We start from the raw sequence: 14,719 nt of genomic DNA on the forward strand, positions 1-14,719 counted from the left end.
TGGGCCTGATGCCAGGGCACAGTTCGTTTGCATTCACACTAGCAAAATGAACTGGACTTTGGGCTCAAGTGCACTCAGATCCAAGACCGGGCCCCTAGTGGGAAAGCACCCTTATTTATCAAAAAAGGAGCCTTTAACTGCACTGAGAGCATGTCTTTGATTTACCAGCTAGCTCCACTGATAATAAAAACCACGTATGAACATGACAATGGCTGCATGTCAAGCTTGCATTACATAGTTTACAGCCACCAAGTTAAACATTTTGTTACTTTGTTTGGCCTGTTATGAATATTACAGAGTCATCCAGCCACTCTCCAGTTTCTTTATTTCAGCCATTAAGGTAGGGTGGCCATATGCCAGGCTTTAGGCCGGGCGATCTGGAATTTAAATGCCTTGTCAGACATCTGGCGCAGCTACAACCCGGACGCTTATTTGTTCTCCTTCTGGAGTCGCATCTGAACGTAACGCAGCATATTGTCCTATGCAGTAACACTTACGGTCTAACGAAAGATTGGCCAACAAATATGATAGGCTGAGAGCGGTGTCAAATGATTATCTGATATATCATTGGCTCAACGTAAACAAGCCCCCATGTGCTAGCTACCTACGTAATATTGTCACATTAACAGAACGTTAGCATGCCGAAAAAACAGACCTCATTCAATCCAAAAGAACACTCATTTATTGCTAAAAGCAGCAAAGATGACTTTCATTCACATTTCTCTTTGTCAATGTGATGTGGACGTCAGCACTAAAGGAAAGGGGGGGCAGTGTTAGCTATGCTGGCACAGACAAACACAAGAGCAACAGATGAGTCGCAGGTACATCTTCCCTGAAGTCTTTTCTCGAGAAGCAGCATCACCCAAGATGAAAAGACATCCACTGCAGAGTTTTATAAAGTCTATCATGTAGTCAAGCATCAGCAGCCATACAGGAGTGTAAACTGTGGACTGAAAGTTAACCAAGAAGTTTCAGTGACTCAAACTACATCATGATAGATCATAGATCATATTGTCCTTCAGTGAGTATCTCAGAATCACTGTATCATGATTCAATTGGTATCACTGACAAAATTGTATTGTAGTGGGGAATCCACTAGTGTTATTTGTTGCGATTATTCTTGCTTCACTAAGTGCTGCAGAGTGTCCTCCATTTTGGTGCTGTGGAAACGGCCACCCTACGTTAAGGACGAATGAGAAAGGAGGCAAAGTTAGTACTTTACAGCTCTAAATGGCCCTATATGCTGCAGTCATCAGAAAATTTCCACATACACTGAGGAAAATCCTTACACTTTACAAAAGGGAGATTTTTTTTTTCAACACTTTGACCCATTTATGTATCTGGCAATGTAGGTGCTCAATATCACAAATACGCAGTGCTGCAGACCTCCTTGCATCTAGCTTCATTTAGAGGAGTGTTGTACTGACTTGTAAGAAGCTAGCTGAGTCCATTTGACATAGAAAAATGTCCTCCTTTTGTTCCTAAACGTGCTTTCAATTGAAACGGTGCTATACTACCAACTTTATAAACCTTGTGCTGTGAGCGACCTCAAGATGATGAGCCATTCATGAATAAGCCTGTGCCACAAAAGGGCTCTTTATTGTGAGCAACAGTCGCTAGCTCTTTGAGTGCCAGTTTCCTTTCCTCCATCCTTTGTCATTCTTTGTTATTCATCCACATTTAAAAAGCCAAACTGGTACCAGATGAAGAGCTGCAAACATCAAGCTCTACTGAGCTGAGCCAAATGATCCAGATCTTTTTAAACAGTTTTCCCATCACAATGAGCAATGCTTGACAGACATCAGCTAAAGAAACTTGGGTAAAATCAGGGTTTAATGTGTTTAATCATGGCAAACTGTACTGAACCAGACTGGACCATGTTGTGAGTCACCATTTGTTTTTTAAAACACATTTTTCCAGAATATTTCACTACTTCTGCAACACAAAACAAACTTAAGAATTAAGAATATTTTTATTTTCAGACCCTGAACATTTGCCAGAGTCATAAACAGCCCTAAACATGGCCTTGTTGTAGCGTTTCCCTATGATGGAATCACTTCTTGCCCCCCAAAGAGAGTTTCCCGCTGCTGCATGGCATTATCTGCAAAGAAGCAATTGCCAAGATGTCAATCATATCTTATGCTATGTAAATGTCAAACAGTCTATCTGGTGTGTCAATCTGTTGATCCTTCAATGAATCTATTTAATTTTCATATGGTTTGGACAGATGCCCCCCTCTCTTTAACATTTTGACACAAGTTCCTCATTGTGTAAAGAAATTAGGACAAATGAAGGGAGAAAATAGTCTAAACAAGCAGTTTAAGTGCATAATTTATGACAAAAAAGATTATTCTTCTTACTTGGCTGATTCATTAGAAGTACAAATCCACAGGCAGAAATGCATTTGCTTAAATCCAAATAAACCATTACAAACCAGCCTAAATGTTAATAATTAAAATGCTAATTAACCAGCAAGGATAATTATAAACCAGTCTTCCTCTCTGACTCTTTATGCATGCAGTCATTTCAAATTCAGCACACTTTAATCAGGGGTGGTTGGGAAATCCTCTGCACCACTAGAGTTTCTGTTTAGTTTTCTCAAGCATATATGACAAAGCAGTATGATGAGTTAGAGGGTTTAAGATGATCAAACTGATGATTTAGAGTTCTCTTTTGGGCTTTCTGATGGTCTCTGAGCGACCTGGGAAACATTTTGAGGAGTTATGCAAGAATATACCCCCAAAGACGGAAACAAGACATGAAGAAGATGAAGAAGAAATGGTAAAAACAAGGAGGATTAAGGACGTAGCAGTTCCCTAATCACCAACAAAATGTCATTTAATGTTTGAGGGATTATCATATTATTAAATATAACCTGTAAAGCTGTAAGAAATGATAAATAAGAAAGTCATGACACAACCAAATGGAATTAAACGTGCTTTATATAATGTTTTCCTTAGATATGCATCATAAGATTGTTTTAATTGCAAAAATAATGTTGAAAAGGCATTTAAAATGAAGATGGGAGGAGATTCCAATGAAATTAGAATAAGGTCGACAACAAGAACATAGCTTGAAGCACTAAAGCAGCATCATGTTCAGTCTGTTGCTTAAGACAATTACCTTCCCTTAAAATACAGCCCCATGTCCAAAAAAGCTGGGGCGCTTTGTAAAACGTAAATACAAACAGAATTCAATGAATTACAAATCTTATAAACCCATATTTTATACATGATAGAACATATGTAAGCACAATGTCAGAAGATGAAACAACACATTTTATCCTTTCATGAAAAATATAAGCTCATTTTGAGTTTGAGGGCAGTGACACATCTCAAAGAAAGTAGGGATGGGGCAACGAAAGGCTGGAAAAGTAAGTGGTACTAAGGTAAAATAGCTGAGGGAGCATCTTGCAACAAATGAGTTTAATAGGCAACAAGCCAGGAACAGGACTGGGTATAAAAGAGCATTTTAGAAAGGCAGAGTCTCTCAGAAGGGAAGGTGGGCAGAGGTGCACCAATCTGCAAAAAGGCATCTAACAGTTGTGGAACAATTTCAGAAAAATCTTCCTTAATGTAAAATTGTGAAGAGTTTGAATATCCCACGATATACAGTGCATAATATCATCAAGAAAGGCAGAGAGTCAAGAGGATCTTTTTGCTCAAGGCACAAGGCCAAAGGTCAATATTGGATGCTCATGGTTTTTAGGCTTTTAAACAGCACTACGTTAAAAAAAAACAGGCATGTTTTGTACTGGAAATCACTGCATGAGCTCATAAACACTTCCAGAATTCAGTTTGCCATGCCATTCACAGATGTGAGTTAGAGCTGTATCATACAAAGAAGAAGCCGTATGTAAACACTATCCGGAAACGCAGCTGTCTTCTCTCGGCCAAAGCTCATTTACAGTGGACTGAGGCAGCATGGAAAACTGTTCTGTGGTCAGATTAATTCAGATTTAAATTCTTTTTGGAAACCATGAGTGCTGTTGTGTCCTGTGGTCTAAAGAGAAGAGGGACCATCCAGCTTTTTACCAGCGCACAGTCTAAAGCCTGACAGTATGGGGTTGCATTAGTGCCTATGGCATCGTCAGCTTACACACCTGGAAAGACAATATCCCTGCTGAGAAGTATAAAGAGGTTTAAAAGCAAATTACGATCCCATCCAGGCATCTCTTTGAGGAAAGGCCTTGCATATTTTAACTAAACTGCATACCACATCCATCACAATAACATGGCTTCACATTAGAAGAGTCCAAGGGCCGGACTGACCTGCAGTCTAGGTCCTTCACCAGTAGGAAACATTTGGAGCATCATAAAAAAACTCACCAAATGGTCAGTGTCATCATCATATTATTGGTTTGAAATGAGTAAAACCTACTGACAGATGTAAAGGGTATCCAGAGGCAAAACTGGAGATAGGAAGTTCCTGATATGCTTCCCTTATGTTGTCTTTTTTCTGCTCGATACCATGTTCTTGCTTAAGTGCTTTGTTTTGAACCCAATAAAGCACATTGAATTGCTTTATGTATGATCAGGGCTCTATAATTAAACTTCTCTCGCCATCACAGAAATGTGACATCCTGTTGGGATAATTGTAGCTACATTGAAATGCTAGTGTTTTTAACTGATAACTACCTTCTAGCTTACATGATTGGTTGATGCTGTTGAGACATGAGAAGAAAAATCATCACTGTGAGTGCTAATGCTTTCTAACAGTGAATGCTGAGTATATTTTAATATGTTGCTTTTACTGGAAATATAACACATTGGTAGTCTGAATTTTCAAAATCCATTCCATTGCTGGAAATATTATTTTCATGTTACATGAAGCTTGGAAGTAAAGCTACTTGGAGCTTCCAAGTAAAAGATTTGCTGTGTGAATATGCTGAATACTGAATCAGTGGTGTCTCATGAACAGCTTACATGTTCATATGCTATTTTTGCAGAAAAAATAAAAATTGTAAACATTTATTTCATTAAAGTACTTCTTAAGGGTTAAATGTACATATATTGAGAGACATTTCATCAGTTGCATGTCCTATCAAAGAGGTATAAAGCTTTTAAAATGTATGACAATACTCCATGTCACTTCAGCACCACGGACAGCGACAGAGCTTCAACCAGCGCCTGCCCTCTGTTCTGCTGCAGACACACCTGCCTCTCTTTACACCTTAACCAGATAATGATGTCATTAGGGAGCCTGATCCACAGCTAATGGAGCAACTGTGTTACTGTGATACTAAATCATAATCCTGCAGCTCCACACTTGAAGAGGAAAGCTCCTGACAAAACGTACAACTTGCTGCTGCTGTCTTCCCCTCTGAGGAGTCTTTATCTGCTGCCGCTGAATGCTGATGAAAACTAAAATCCTTACAAGCGTCAGGAGGCTTTGTGTCAAATTCTCCAAGTACAACAAGTCCAAGGTCATTTCATCACAACAACAACAAGAGGTGTTTTTGTACAATGCGAGTTGGACGTGTTCAAACTCAATAAGAGTGGGAGGTGGACCAGCATCCTTGGCTAAACTCCAGTTTCAGTGTTTGAACAGAGCTCTGATAAAACAGGACTTGTTTTCAATGACAAGGTATTAAAGTCCTAAGATGGGTATTCTTCTAAGCTGTGACTGTCTATAACTCTGGATAGTCAGAAATATATTCAAAAATACTTAAAATCAGCTATCTCTGCATTTCTGGATGTTTTATTGTAGTCCAAAGTTTTTCTCATTTTTCTGCTCTTGAAAAAGAGAAGGAGGGCTGCAACATGGCCGAGGCCTGCTTTCAGCCTAGAGGAAGCCTGAGGCATGCTAATGTTTTACCACAAGGGAAAATCTTTATCTTATAATTAGTTAATGTGTAAAACTGTGCCTACTATTGCTGTTATCTCAAAGCGACTCCTCTCAAAGAGAGATAACCTTGTGGGAGTAAAAAAACAGAAGTGCTGCAGGTAAAAATCTGAGTGAAAGAGCTTCATTCAGACACCGTTCTGGATTTTGTTTCAAGCAAGATCTGGTAGTTTCTGGTGTCAGTGTTTTACAGGAAGTAGGCACTAAAGAAAAGACCTTAACATGTATAAATGAAAAGATTAATCACTAAAGCTGAAGAAGCGGAAAACGGCCATTTAAAGGGCACAAAAAATGTGCTTAAAAACATATCCCTGTGTATTTTTTTTTCAACTTTAGGTAAACATGTAGCTCAAGAATAATTAACTAGGCAACCTGGTGTACTAAAGCAGTAATTACTCAACTGATACAGCGTTATAACAAACCAACAGCTCAGTAATAACAAAACTGTCTTGAATTTTTCAGTCATGATCAAATGTTTTTGATGAAAATGGAGCAGTTGGAGATAGAGCTAAAGCTGTGAAGGAAGATATCCTTCAAAATAAAAGTACATCATAGACTGTTTTGACACATACTTTTCCATGACCTGCTGAAAATGGCTTTGAGACCCACTTTTGGTTCTTGATCCAGCAGTAAAGACTCAAGGCAATTTGTACAGTCAAGTTTAGCTTTACTCTCAACATTTCCACTCTGTTCTTGACATTTTGACTTCAATATTGAAACTCTTTCAGCTTTATTCTCAAAATTTTGACTTTATCCTCAACATTTTGACTTCTTTGTGCTAGTGCACAGCATTTTCTTTTCCCTTCACCTCTGTCCCTACTACTCTTTTGAAATATTACCTCATTCAGCAAAGTTTTCTATTTGATTAAAAAGCAGTCAAGCACAGTGAGCAAGGTTTGAGGTTTGGTTTATGAATCCAAAAATCACACATGAAAAGACTTATCTCATTCTGTGAAGATCTTGAGGCACAACTCTGCCAACTGTCATTTTAAATGCATGCGTTGGACATAAGTTGCTGCACTTTGTTTTGAATGTATAGATCAGCATGAACGTCCCTGAGATATATCAAAAACTGTTGGGTTAGCAACTGTTTTGTGTTAACAAGCAAATGCTAGCAAAATTAGCGGATAAACCATGGTGAAGTGTCAAGTAAACAACAGTATACTGTATATACACTATATTAACAAAAGTACTCACTCACCCATCCAAATAATTGAAATCCAATCACTTCCATGGCCACAGGTGTATAAAATCAAGCACCTAGGCATGCAGACTGTTTCTACAAACATTTGTGAAAGAATGAGTCGCTCTCAGGAGCTCAGTGAATTCCAGCGTGGTACTGTGATAGGATGCCACCCATGCAAAAAGTCCAGTCGTTAAATTTCCGCTCCTAACTATTCCATATTCAACTGTCAGTGGTGTTATAACAAAGTGGATGCCATTGGAAGACAGCAACTCAGCCACAAGGTGGTAGGCCACATAAAATGACCAAGCAGGGTCAGCGTAAGCTGAGACGCAGAGTGCGTAGAGGTGCCAACTTTCAGCAGAGTCAATCGCTACAGACCTCCAAACTTCATGTGGCATTCAGATTAGCTCAAGAACAGTGCGTAGAGAGCTTCATGGAATGGGTTTCCATGGCCGAGCAGCTGCATCCAAGCCATACATCACCAAGTGCAATGCAACGTGTCAGATGCATTGGTGTAAAGCACGCCGCCACTGGACTCTAGAGCAGTGGGGATGCATTCTCTGGAGTGACAAATCATGCTTCTCCATCTGGCAATCTGATGGACGAGTCTGAGTTTGGCCCTTGCCAGGAGAACGGTGCTTGTCTGACTGCATTGTGCCAAGTGTAAAGTTTGGTGGAGGGGGGATTATGGTGTGGGGTTGTTTTTCAGGAGCTGGGCTTGGCCCCTTAGTTCAAGTGAAAGGAACTCTGAATGCTTCAGCATACCAAGAGATTTTGGACAAGTCCATGCTCCCAACTTTGTGGGAACAGTTTGGGGATGGCCCCTTCCTGTTCCAACATGACTGTGCACCAGTGCACAAAGCAAGGTCCATAAAGACATGGATGAGAGAGTTTGGTGTGGATCAACTTGACTGACCTGCACAGAGTCCTGACTTCAACCTGATAGAACACCTTTGGGATGAATTAGAGCGGAGACTGAGAGCCAGGCCTTCTCGTCCAACATCAGTGTGTGACCTCATAAACGAGCTTCTGGAAGAATGGTCAAAAATTCCCATAAACACATTCCTAAACCTTGTGGAAAGCCTTCCAGGAAGAGTTGAAGCTGTTATAGCTGCAAAGGGTGGACCGACATCAGATTAAACTCTATGGATTAAGAACGGGATGTCACTTAAGTTCATATGTGAGTCAAGGCAGGTGAGCAAATACTTTTGGCAATATAGTGTGCCTCACCTTGTGGAGATTAAAGTGGCCACAACATCCTTACATATTTTTGTCTGTGACCCTCAGTGGAAAAAGTTAGTACACCCCTGCTTTAAGGGATTTTGTTCAAACTCTGCACAAACATCCACTCTGACTGAAGGATGAACTGAGTACATTTTGAAGGTCAAAGTTCAAGATCTTTACACCTCCTGTTCATCCCTTGCTGATAAGAATTCTACAACAAAACTCATCATCCCTTCTACTTCTTCTACAGCTCTACTTTCACCTACCAACAATAGTATTCCTCACAGAGGAAGCCCTTCACGCACCCTCATATTCACTTTCATTGTATTTTACATGCATTGTTATAAATGTATCTATACCAATATTGTGCCCTAGAAAGGCACCTTTTAAGCAGATCCTTCATCACCAAGTTAAACTGTATATCCTTTTTGCAATAATGGTTAAAACTCTAATGAGCATTCCTGACTGAAGTTTCTTTCCCAGGCTAAAATGTTGAAGTGAGCAAGAGTAAAGCTCTGTTACATACGCTCCACTGTGGACTCATTAGATGAACAGAGCTACCTATGGTAAGAGAAGAGCCAGCCTTTACATGATAAACAGAACAGGAAACTGAATATTCCAAAATGTGAAAATTTGAACCAATGTCTGCTCAATCATTAGTCTGACACGCCAGACGGAATTGTTTCGCACATCCATCTGGAAATACTAAACATTTGGGAAAGGACAGAGGATTTGAAAAAACACTCGAAGTGAGATTGGATAAACATTCTGTCTGTCACATCTCTACGGGCCAATCAGAACAACAAAACACCTGACGTAGCCATGACCGAGGTGCGCGTGCACAGCTACCAAGGAATAACACGAACCATGGCAACTGTAGAGATGTCAGTACACAACTTTTGTTGTTTTTGAAAAGAAAACAAGTTAATGCTGTTGAAATGTTGTCAAGTTCTGATAAAACTGGCATTTAGCAGCATCCACGCTAAGCTCTTCCGCCTTAATTGCACCTGCCTCTTGATGCTGCTTGCTTACATCACAACTCTGCCGCACCTGAAAGTACTGCCCCTCGTCGCTGATTGGTCCTGTCACTTTGTAACCAGGCCCAAACGGTTCAGATGGGAGCTTTGCAAGATGGATTTGCCAGTGGAAACTCTGGTTGGATTTGTTATTTTTGCTGAAGTTTTTTCTAAAGATTTGGGTTGAAAATGGAGCTCAGCGTTACTTTATGCAGGACACGGTAGACATACACCAAGCCATGATCAGCTGACAGCCAGCTGATCCCAATTATCACCTATCAGCTTCTACAGCCAATAACAGCTCTTTCTCTCAACACATCAGTGTATTTAAATATGAAGAACTTCTCATTAATCCCTGCTTGCATCAGTGCTGATGCACCACATTGCTGCTGCTGGCAAAGCTTCACCTCCTCCACACCAGCCTCCTCCTTTATAGCATAAAGCTTGCACCCTCATATCAAGATTCATGCTATTATAGATTTATTGCTTTCAAACTAATGTTACTGCATTCGGTACACACTGTCATTAATATGTCTATCCTATGGTGGTTCTAGAAAGACAAAGCATGTTGCTTGACAAACCCAGGGAGCATCTCCACCAAGTAAAACTGTACATCCATTTTGCGATAAAAAGGTAAAATGTATGACAGGAGTGTTCCTGACTGAACTAAAGTTTTGATAACACCATGATTAAAAAATCATTGCTGGCTTTCTCCTCTTCCTTTGAAATAAATATCACAGAGTATGCAGCCTTTATTCTTCTCTCTGTCAGCATTGTTGAGGAGGCGGTCATCTTTGAAAACCCGACTGCCGCCCACGCCGTGGCCTGTCAATTGATCTGTACAGTGAGCATCAAAGTCACCGAGAAGCAGACAGTCTGATTTAATCATTTGTGTGGGATATAACGTACAAGATCAATAAAAGTGAACCGTCTGCCCAGCTGAAGACTTATTCTTCTTTTCTCACCATTCTCCTCAATGTCATAGCAGAAAAAAAAATCATTCTAACTTTAAGGCAATCAAAATGACCTATATTTTCAGTCTGGTCTCTGTCTGATAGATTCACATTGCTGCTCTTTTCTGTAGGATGTTTGCTGAAGATGATCTGACATGTGGAAGGAAGAAACTATGTGCCAAAGCCATTTCAAATTCAAACACATGTAGTCAAGTTTAATGGCCTTTTACTCTTGGATCATTTGGAGAAGTTGTTCTGAGACAAAAGGGGCATTTCCTCTTTGGTCCACTTAATTTGGACACACACTATAAGGACAAAAGTATTTGGTCACACCTTAATTCTTGGATTCAATGACTGCTAAGGCACATGGTGCATAAAAGTCCCCAATGCTCTACAGATTTCAGAGCTGAAGAGTTCTGAACTTCCACTGGTGTTAATGTAAGCACAAAAACTGTGCAGTGGGGGCTTCATGAATGAGTTTCCATGGCCGAGCAGCTGCATGCAAGCCTCACATCGCCAAGTCTAATGCCAAGTTTTGGATGGAGTGGTTTAAAGCACACCAGCACTGGACTGTGGAGCGGTGGAAACGTGTTCTGTGGAGTGACGAGTCACTTCTCTGTTGGCATTCAGATGGCGAGGAATGGTGGATGTTGGCTCAACTAAGCCCCCTATCTCCAGTAAAGGGCAGTCTCAATGCTTCAGCATACATTTTGGACGATGCTATGCTTCTAGCTGTATGGTAACAGTTTGGGGAAGGCCCTTTTCTCTCCTTACATGACTCTGCCCCAGTGCTCAAATCAAGGGCTATAAAGGTATGGTTGGATGAGTTCAGTGAAGAACTTGAGCACCTTTGAGCTGAACTGTGTATGTCTATCCAATACTGCTACAAAAGCAGAGCTGGAGACAGACCAGAGCACGTGCAGTGGAATTGCTCAGACTAACTAGAGAGGAAGTGATTTGCTATACAGTGCACTTCATGGGTAGGTCGCTACAAAGACAGAGCATGTGTAAATTGGAGGCAAGTCTCCATCCATCCATTTTCTTCCTCTTATCTGAGGTCGAGTTGTGGAGGCAGCAGGCTAAGCAAGTGAACCCAGACATCTCACTCCCTGGCAATATTTTCCAACTCCTCCTGGAGGATTCCAAGGCGTTCCCAGGCCAGATGAGATATATAATGCCTACAGCAAGTTCTGGGTCTATCCCGAGGTCTCCTTCCAGTTGGACGTGCCTGGAAGACCTCCACAGGTAGGCGACCAGGACGCATCCTAACCAGCTCAACTGGCTCCTTTCGACGCGAAAGAGCAGTGGCTCAACTTTGAGATCCTACCAGATGTCCAAGCTTCTCACCCTATCTCTAAGGCTGAGCCCAGCCACCCACCTCAGGAATCTCTTTGATCAGAGTTCATGACCATAGGTGAGGGTTGGAACAAAGATTAACCGGTAGATTGAGAGTTTTGCCTTCCAGCTCAGCTCCCTTTTCAACACAACGGTGTGGTACAACGTCTGCAATACCACAGATGCTGAACCAATCCGCCTGTCTATCTCACGGTCCCTTCCATCCTCACTCGTAAACAAGACCCCAAGGTACTTAAACTTCACTTGGGGCAAAGACACCCTCCCCACCTGGAGGGAGCAACCCACCATTTTCCAACAAAGAACCATGGCCTCAGACTTGGAGGTGCTGACCCTTATCCCGACCGCTTTGCACTTAGCCACAAAGCATCCCAGGGCCTGCGGGAGGTCTCCGGCTGAAGAGGCCAACAGAACCACATCATCTGCAGAAAGCAGAGATAGAAGTCTGAGGTCACCCAACCGAAAACTCTCCTGTCCCTGGCTGCACTTTGAGATCATGTCCCTGAAAATCACAAACAGAACCAGAGACAAAGGGCAGCCCTGGCAGAGGTCAACACACACCGGGAACGTGTCCGACTTTGTGACTAGAATGCGGACACATCTCTCACTATGGTTATACAGGGACCTGATGGCTCGCAGCAGCGGCCCTGGGACCCCATATTCCTGCAGTACCCCCCCAGGTCATAAACCTCCTCCAAATCCACAATACACATGTAGACTGGATGAGCAAACTCCCATGCCCCTCAAGGAGACTTGCAAGGGTAAAGAGTTGGTCCACTGTCCCACAGCTAGGGCAGAATCCACATTGTTCCTCCTGAATCCAGGTGTAGCTGTACTGTTTATCTTCCCTGTGATATATTCTAACATCGTCACACAGAAAGCCCCGGCAACAGTGGAAGTTTAAAGAACAACTTTTTAAGACTGACAGGTTTCAGCTTGTGGCCTTCATCAGGGTCATTAAGAAATGGATTGCAAACATATTCTACCCATGTGGAGCTACATATCTGCTAAAATGAGATAGATATGGTTTTATTAAGTGTGCACTGTGTTCAGATTCATCCATCTTTTTCCACTTATCCAGGGTTGGATCATGGTGGCAACAGGCCAAGTAAGTCAGTCCAGACATCTCAGTCCCCAGCAACATTTTTCAGCTCCTCCTGGGGGATTCTGAGGTGCTCCCAGGCTAGATGGGGTATATAATTCCTCCAGCGAGTTCTGGGTCTGCCCCAGGGTTTCCTCCAAGGCGGACGTGCCCTACCTCAACTGGCTCATTCCCAAGATCCTTCAGGATGTCCGAGCTCCTCACCCTATCCCTAAGGCTGAGCCCAGACAACCTTCTAAGGAATTTCGACCGCTTAAACTGCAATCTCATTCTTACGGTCATTACCCAGAGTTCATGACCAGAGGTGAGGGTTTGGACATAGATCGACTGGTAAATTGAAAGGTCAGCTCTCTCTTCACCACAATGGAAAAGTACAGCGCCTGCAAAACTGCTGATACTGCACCGATCTGCCAAGTCAATCTCACAATACCCTCACTGGCCAACAAGACCCAAATGTACTTGAACTCCTTCACCTGCGGCAAAGACTCACTCTCCATCCATAGGGAGCAATCCCCCCTTTTAATGGCAGAGGACCATGGCCTCAGACTTGGAGGTGCTTATTCTCATACCAACCGCTTTGCACTCAGCTGCAAACCATCCCAGTTCCTGCTGGAGGTCCCCAGCAGAGGAAGCCAACAGAACCACATCATCTGCAAACAGCAGAAATGGAATTCTAAGATCACCAAACCGAACCCCGGCTGCGCCTTGAGATCCTTTCCATGAAAATCTATAACAGTCTGTGATTGTACAAACTAAATTACATCTGTATCTCAAACTTTTTCTTCAATGTTTTTCTGAGTTAGTGATATCATTATCTTGGGAAAAGCATTCTCATGTGAATATGCATCCCATGGTGTTGTATCTCCTAATTTTACATTTATTTTTTAGAGATGTTGTTTTGTTCGCTCTGCTGTTTCACTGAGATAAACCTGAGGAAACAGTCTGCCAATTAAAAGAGAAAATGTGGGAACAATACCCCGGCCTTGAGAGAAACTGCATCTCTCCTGTTTTGCATTTCCATTATGTTTTTCTTTATAAATGAAGATGCTGAAATATTGATCACATCATCGATCTCTGTCATGTCTGCATTCCTTCAGGTCTGAGCTGCTACTCTTAAACCAGCAAAAAGGCCTCTAGAGAGCAAATTGAATCTCAATGTGTCTTTATGTGCTTTAGATACCCCTTTCTTCAGATCTTAAGCCTCTTTGAGCTTATACACCCACACTTTGATTTCTCTTCCATTGTCCAGTTCAGGCAGCAGGTCTGTCTTCTTCTGTTACAGCATGTTGAATCCCAGCTTTAAAGAAATGAACCTGCAGTAAAAGAATACAAAAGAGACAAGTGCCTATATTCAAACAAAAGCTTTAAATGCCTGCTTATAGTCTTCTTAAGCATGCATAAAAAAGCTATTCAGCTATTAATGTGCATGGTGGGATGCAATCAGCCTTTTGTTGCTTTCATAGCTTTCATAGCCTGTGTTCTTACCTTTACTCCTCAGTTTCTAAGAGCTGTCCCATCACTTATTGACCTCGCTACATCAGTACTACCTGGTACAACTAACAAATCTTATTCCAAAGAAAATCAGAACTTTCACGACCCCCCTTTTTTTAATCTAACATCAGTACTTGTGGCTATTGAATTAAGCTGGAACCACATTAAAAGTGGATTACAAGGCCTCCTGAGAGTCCTCCAGCTTGTTTGAACTGGTGCACAATCATGAGATTTGTAAGGTCATGAAGGATGCACAGGAAGGATCCTCTATTTTCCATGAAAAGGAGAATGCATTTGTCAGCTGGATTCAGAGGAGTCTTTGAAATGCAACAGCCTTCAACAAGCTGCTGTGGCATTATTGGTCTTGGGTGTAACCCCTGAAATTAGACATAGTTTGTGCGTGAAGAGTGACTTACTCTCTTATGGCTACGTGACTTTATGAAATTCTTCCTGAGTCTGTATTTTGAAAAAGAAATCTCTTTAAAGCATGGTAATTTATGAAACATTCATGTACATTTGGAGCCAAAAATATTGTTAGTAAACAGAACAA

This window comes from Cheilinus undulatus, linkage group 13 (genome assembly GCF_018320785.1).
Source record: "Cheilinus undulatus linkage group 13, ASM1832078v1, whole genome shotgun sequence".
NCBI classification, from domain to species: Eukaryota; Metazoa; Chordata; class Actinopteri; order Labriformes; family Labridae; genus Cheilinus; species Cheilinus undulatus.